Below are 7,737 nucleotides of genomic sequence, written 5' to 3'. Positions count from 1 at the left end.
CCGTCACTTATTATTGGACTTATAGCGCATTTACGGGGTTGCAACTATTTTGCTTTATAGTGTCACCAGGAAAGAAAAGCATGCGACCTAACGCCGATCTATTTGTATAAAGTGATAATTGGAAGGTATATAGTAGGAAATATCAATAAAATAATCATTCCATTTCGTCTTTTGAGGGCATTTTTGATTGTAAAAAATATATGTGTACGTCACCGTAGTCTCTGCAATGATAATTTTATCAGAGCAGTCTCGCGCAAGTAGAAGTTCTTTACCTGTTAGTTCTTCACTTATTAGTCTCAACGTCTGGCGCAAAGCCAGACGTTTTCCATTACGATTTCACTACGATGTTTGACAAGAAGGAGCAGTGCGCGAGATATGCTAATGAGCAGACTTCCCTCGCTTGAGTTTCTGAAGAATGTTCCATATCGCGCGAAGCTCATCACTACTGATTATGACAGGCGTGCAACGGTAGGTATCTGCTCCCCAACTTCCACCCTAATACGGTACAATAAGTTACCATTTGATGGGAATGGGACAATGCCCTCACTGTGTATGGAGTCATTGGGATAAGAAGACATTATTCATTAGTGTTGGTACAAGTGATTTTGCCCAAAAAGCATGCGCATTCAAAAAACAAAATATGCAAGGTATCACGTACATGACCATGACGACGTGCAGAAAGTGCACTGGCCAGTGCATACCCTATGGCTATGTACTAGCAAACATGGTAAACATGAACAACATCATTATTCATCGGCAGTTCATTTTACTCCGAGCATTTCCTGAAACATATAGCCATGATGATTAGGCCTACCATGTACCATGACCAATAACAGCACTAGATCATGTAGATGTCAACAAGTTCACATGAACCGTATAATCCTGCATGGCGCATGTGGGGCATGCGTCTAAACCAAAGCCCCAAAATCACTTGTTTTGGTCTATTTCAGTTTCACTTGTGTTTCCCCCGTCTCCCAGTCCATAATACATTTACAGTTTACAATCCCCGATCATGGCCCAACAAAAGGTCATCGGTTGACTAAAGGAACACAACTGTTCAATGTATTTATAGTTGAATGCGATCAAACTACGTCTTTTCAATCGTGGATTGTAAATTTAACCCCATGGGCCTAGGGAAGGCCCTATAACAATACTTTCGACACAGTTATTATCTCCGCTGCCTCCACCATGTTACACACAGTGCTCACTGCTGATTCTAAATGCGCCACCTAGTCAAAACAGGACATATGTTCTTCTAGGAATAGATCTCTTTCCAATATTTCGTCATTCCACTATCGTCATCACCTCATCATACTTTCATTGACATTACAGGCACACATCCACAGAGCACTCTTCAAATCATCTACACAGTGGTTATCCAACTAGGATTATAAAGGTAATTTCTTAGCCCCGCACAGTGGGTTTCAGTCTTGATAAAGGGGCACTATCCAAGATAAAGTTACAAGAAGTAGTCAATAGGGGTCTCTCACCTCTCACTGTATGTCCACACTATTCACGCTTGTACGAGGAATACATTCAATGCTGAATCTAACAACACCCAGTGCCCTTACTCTGTATATTAGTCACTGGAAGATGGCCCATTTCACTCCTTCCTTCTACTTCACCTATAGTCTCATGGCAAACGCCTCAGTTCTATGATATCACATTCACTTTCAGCTGTCATGCAACGCAACAACTGTGCTATCTGCCATCGCACATCAACGAAGAAGTGCAGCCGCCCACATTCCACCTCACGTCTGTCCGACCAGCTGCAATCCTCGAGGACGCCCCACTGTACCACGATTTCACTACGATGTTTGACAAGAAGGAGCAGTGCGCGAGATAGGCTAATGAGCAGACTTCCCTCGCTTGAGTTTCGAAAGAATGTTCCATATCGCGCTAAGCTGACCACTGCTGACCATGACAGGCGTGCATTGGACTGGTACTGGTTGGAATTGAACATTGAATATGCTGGTGGTGACGCTTTCTGATGAGAAGTTGGTCGTGACTGATGCAGTATCCTTGGACTTGTCCACAGCATCGTTCAATCATTGCTCTCTGAGCTGCCTTGATTCTGTACTTACCCAAATACTAAGACCAAACGCCTGTTGACTGTGCTTTAAGAGAGACTGGCGCCATGCCTAGAGATATGACTGACCCCTATTGGCAAATTTGTATGACTTTATCTTGCCTACCTAGCTGCTGCCTATAGTCTCCCTTTAACTGCGGAACACTTCAAAGTCGATAAAATGCCATGTTCCACCTTTAAATGTGTTCAGACCGCCATTTTCAAAATAATCAAGTCAGGACACTGCCTTCTAGTCTCATAATAAATTTTGCTTTCCTCAATAATAACATTTCTTCTTCTTCAATGCTTTCATCATTCCAAACTTCTCCTCCTCTGACTTTTACAGGGGTACAGTCATGGCAATCAAAACCCAAATACTGAGACCAAATGCCTGTTGACTGTGCTTTAAGAGAGACTGGCGCCATGCCTAGTCTCTCTTAAAGCACAGTCAACAGACACCAACCCCCTCAGACTCAGAAACCACAATTGCCCAACCCTTCCTGCTACCTTAATACTTCTGGATCTGTTTCACTGGGAACTATGTATGCCGTCTCTCCAATTTTCGTTATCTTCTCCTGGTCTATCTTCGCACCTGTCTGTGGATTTGGTAGAAACCTGGACTGCAGGGCCCGATCAAGTCGATTGTTGCAGATATCCAGTAATCGTCTCTCTTAATATGCCTCTAGGCGAGTTGACCGGAAATCAACGAGTTGTATGACATTGTACGATTTGGTACAATCCATAATTTGATATTTAAGTACCCTCATATCCGCTTCTGCAAAGTTGTTAGTGTTATTGTTTCTGACATTAAGATTGGAACGGTGGCAGAGTGCCCAGTAGGTTCAGCGAGCATGTATGTCCTCTAGATGCTTGGTAACATTATCATACATCGACAGCATCTCATTGTGAGCAGCCTCTGCATATTCAGCGTCAAGAGATTCAGCACTATCTGCATATACCAGCCCCTTCAGCAGGGAGAGAAGAGGAGGTCTGTGTTCTTTCCTTACACTGTTTTTTGAGTCCCACAGAAAGCGCCAGAACACTTGGAGAATGTGGAAAACACAGAGAAGAAGATTTGCCTCAGGATAAACATTATGCAGCGCCTGTCTTTCTGAGGCACTATCGTCAGTCATGAACACGTCTGGACCCAAGCTTGCTCCTCTACCAAAGTACGATCTATCTTCCAGCAGTGATTTGTGCATCTCTAATGCATGGGTCACAGTTTCCGTATTCTCACTGGTTGTGACCAAGACACCTTGCGGAACTCCTCCAGCAGAGCTATGAGTCAATATCAGGAAAATACGGCATCCCTGCCTATCCATATTACCCGAAGCATCAATGAATGCCAACTCCCCTGCATGTTTAATGTGCTCATGCACACGATGCATAAGTGGGGTAACGATTGCAATTGCCACATCTTTTTGATCCAAAACTTTCATCCGTGCATCACTTCCACCTACAGCTTGGTCGTACTCCTTCAATTTCTCTTCAAGTCTTTTCAGGACATGTTCTCCTTTCGTCTCTCTATATTCAGCAGCAAATTTCTTATATTACAACCTGAAAGACAAAAGGTGATCATGAAAATATTTCTTAGCCTTTAAATATCTACCCCCTTACATGCCTTAGAATTAGATACCATCAATCATTTACTGATATTCTTTTTGTGACACCCTGTACTTCATTCTGAGCTTACCTGTAACAAAACTGAAGGTCCGGACAAATTGCTCTGTCACCACTTTTTATAACGTAATCATCACCATGTTCGATCTGTAAATCGAACTTATGAAGTTCAAGTGCTTTTGAGGGTGTATAACATTGCTTGTATAGTTCAAGTAGTTTATCTTTCACCTCCTGTAACACATCTCTGTAACGAAGGGCATCCGCGGCTATGATAGGATGGTTGTGACAATGATGAAGGGTCACAATGAGACGTTCATCACGAGGATGTGGATCCACAGACCTGAAGTGAGGAAATTTCATTATTGGTCACTTAAATACAAGTATGACAGTTCATGGAGGTAAATTTAACGTGTGCATATTGTGGTGGTGTAGACATCTACATGTAAGTTCTTGGTCCTGGATTTTAAAATGGTGAAGTATGGTCCTGGAATCAGTTTCATCATTTCCACAGTAACTGTCAAGTTTTCTTTATCGATCAATTTGATTTCAACTTTGTAAAACCCACCTTCTATTCTTTTTTTTGTTCTGACACAGTGAGGCTTCTTTAAATTTCAGAATGGACACCTGTAGCTTGGCTTTGCAGGTGGTATTCTTGTTACCTCTTCGATTAGCTGCGGTTTCTGACCGTGGAATCGTGTTGTGCTGGCATCTTAGATCAACCTGAAAGTATTTGCGAAGAAAGAATATTTCAAAGTTCAATCACAAAAACGATCATCTATTTACCAGCTCTTTGAACCAAAATAGATGATTTTGCAAAACATATAAGCAAGAAACTTAAACTCAATGTGTCTTGACTGCTTGGGCAATATTAGAAGCTGAAAAATTATTCTGATTAAGGCAGATTGAGGCTAAACTGGTCCCTCCATTGTGTTCTGTTCACAATTCTTGAGTGTGTGAAGGACAGAACAAATGACAGTGGAGTGCTTATGCTGGATTAAGCCTCTATTAACTAATCAGCAACAACATGCTTAGGCTTTGTGCAAAGTAATCATTAGTGATACAGCCATTATAAGCAGTTACCAGAATTTTTAGAACATTGGCCACACACCTTATATTCAATCTTTCCATGCTTTTCAGCAATATTTGGATATGTTTGTGCTTTCCTAAATGTAGTAAAGCTTGATTCCTGGAAGTCTGACAACCATTTTCTTGCTTCTTCTTCAGTAGACAATTTTAACCTTAGAGTGACTTCAAATGATTCTCTTCCCTCCTTGGCTTCATAGTGGCAGATATGTATCATAGTTTGTAGGAAGGACAGTCTGAAAAGAATTTACAAGAGATAAGTTTGATTCACACACAAAATGTGGTATTTTTCGCTTGTGACAGCAGTCTTTTGTTCACTGGTTGTCTTTGTTACAGCTTATTTGCTGCAATGCTGGCCATAACAAATGAAGCGGACAATACAATTGCAATCTTTAATATGTGAAAAGGGCTATTAATTGTGTTGGGCGTCATCAACAAAACTTCCATTGTACTATTATGTGTTTTCTTAAGATAATAATCATTGGGAAAAGCTTAATTTTGTTGGCATGCAGCATCAGGGTGCTTACATGCATTAAAAGCTTCTATTATTGACACCGACATCATGGTCAAGTGCAATGATTAAGGACACAATCCAAATTGAACGAGTGCAATGTTCATGTTTTTTCGTACATACAATAGGCATGATTGACCTAGGCGTGTATAATTTTCCTAAGCGCTTCACTTATCTAAGTACGAAAAAAAAATCGATTAAAATCAAGATTTCTAGTGTGACTTCAGAAGCATCAACCTTTAAAACTACAAAAATAGATGCAGAAATACGACAACTAAATGAATATCACTCGCAATAACTAGATACCTACCAACAAAAGCACTTTATCGACATATTGCGGACTCGTACAATTCGAATTCACGGTGAAATGAACAAGTCACCCATGGCGCAAGTTCAAACGCCAAGTGCGCATGCGCCATATGCAAAAACCTCGTAGGAAAAAAATTCGCTTCCGGCCCACACCACACTACTGAATTCCGGACTATAACTCAAGAACCCCATGTTCGGCTGACGTAAAATCTTTAGGGGGTGAGTAGGCCTAATGTGTCAGAGGGTCCCTATTGATATTGGGCGCGTTTCAAAATCCAATATGGCCGCCAGCCGCCATCTTAGATTTTCGCGTTCTGCTCTTTTCTTTTGTGTAATGGGGTGGATAGGGAGAGGTTCCCTATCGATTTTGGTCGTGCTCCGAAATTCAACATGGCCGCCCGGAGGCCATTCGGATTTCCCATTCCGGACTATAACTCAAGAACAGGTGGCTTGACTGATATCTAATTTCTATCCCGAACCAAAATCGAAGATACCCGCCAGGCTGCCATCTTTGTTTTTGTATTCTGCCCCATAACGGGTCTGTGAAGTTGGCTCCCAGTTCCCAGTTCCCAGTTCCTAGTTCGCAGTTGTTTGGGTACGAATAAGGAACTAGGAAATGGGCTAAGCATTTCCCAGTTCCCAATTCAAACTTCTTATAAATATTAACCCTCCAAAGTCCGATAACTCAACTTGGTGGTTTTAACCCTTTCCTACCAAGCTCCCGATTCAACTACCAGTGACTTTAAAACCCTTTCTGACACATTTCCCAGTTCATTTTTGTATAGGCATTTTAGGTTGTGGATGCGTGCGTACCCGGTTAGACGCCAGTATGGCCGGTGCGCTCCGTCTTCGGTCAGGTTTTATATCGGAGTTTCCGTCTCCTAGTCTGGTTGCCATAACCCGGCTGAAGAGCCCAGACTACCCGGTTACCCCTGGGCGACCAGTCAAATGTGTGTCTAGTTACCTGGGAGACATAGTTTCCGCTAGGCAATGCTGGGGGAAAACTAGTCGGCCGTTGACCCTATGACGAGCTCATCCGCCCTGAGTGACTAGTAACCTTGATTTCTAGTCACCCACCTGAGACAGGTGGCACTGGATTACAGGGCTACCAGTGGCAGGTAGCTAGCCTGACCTGACCCGTTTCCCAGTTCAAAATGCCAGTTCCTTATTCGTCTTAACTCATTTTAACCCTCTATAAGTCCATTTCCCTATTCAAATGCTGGCTCCCGATTCAGCTACAAGTCACTTTGACCCTTTCTGACTCCATTTCATTCATTTGCAAGTCACTTTAACCCTTTCTGACTCCATTTCCCGGTTCAAAATGCCAGCTCCTTATTCGTTTTAACTCATTTTAACCCTCTACAACTCCATTTCCCGATTCAAATGCTTGCTCCCAATTCAGCTACAAGTCACTTTAACCCTTTCTGACTCCATTTCATTCATTTGCAAGTCACTTTAACCCTTTCTGACTCCATTTCCCGGTTCAAAATGCCAGTTCCTTATTCGTCTTAACTCATTTTAACCCTCTATAAGTCCATTTCCCTATTCAAATGCTGGCTCCCGATTCAGCTACAAGTCACGTTAACCCTTTCTGACTCCATTTCATTCATTTGCAAGTCACTTTAACCCTTTCTGACTCCATTTCCCAGTTCAAAATGCCACCAGGCCACCAACTTGGTTTTAGGCATTCCGTCCAATAACTAAAGAACCAAGTGAATGACAGATCTGAAACTCCTGTGGTGTGATGACCTAGTGTAGGGAAGGTTCGCTATCGATTTTGGGCTATCATGGCCGCCAGGCCGCCATCTTTTTCTCTGGCATTCCGACCCACAACTCAAGAAGCGGTTGAGCCACATACATGAAAATTATGTGGTGTGATAACCTAGTGTAGGGGAGGTTCTCTATCGATTTTGGACCCGATCCAAAGTCGAACATGGCCACCAGACCGCCATCTTTGTTTTCGCGTTCTGCCCCATAACTCCAGAACTGAGTGAGTGACACGCCTGACATTTCTGTGATGTGATGGCCTAGTGTAGGGGAGCTTTCCTATAAATGTATGACCTGACACAATATCCAATATGGCTGCCAGGTTGCCGTCTTTCCTTTACACCACTTAACTTCAAAATCAGTTCAGTTACAGTCCTGT

The 7,737-nt window shown here is 42.5% G+C and overlaps 1 long non-coding RNA gene across 1 annotated transcript; it reads right to left on the bottom strand.

The window, feature by feature from the left end:
* Positions 1–3,945: 3,945 nt before the first annotated feature.
* Positions 3,946–4,925, bottom strand: LOC135498760 (uncharacterized). The gene is made up of 3 exons (XR_010449130.1): positions 4,797–4,925; positions 4,254–4,408; positions 3,946–4,028 (listed from the first exon to the last, which is right to left on the bottom strand). It is a non-coding gene; the product is annotated as an uncharacterized LOC135498760 (long non-coding RNA).
* Positions 4,926–7,737: the final 2,812 nt, after the last annotated feature.

Source organism: Lineus longissimus, chromosome 14 (genome assembly GCF_910592395.1).
Source record: "Lineus longissimus chromosome 14, tnLinLong1.2, whole genome shotgun sequence".
NCBI classification, from domain to species: Eukaryota; Metazoa; Nemertea; class Pilidiophora; order Heteronemertea; family Lineidae; genus Lineus; species Lineus longissimus.
This window is presented reverse-complemented; position numbering and strand designations above follow the sequence as displayed.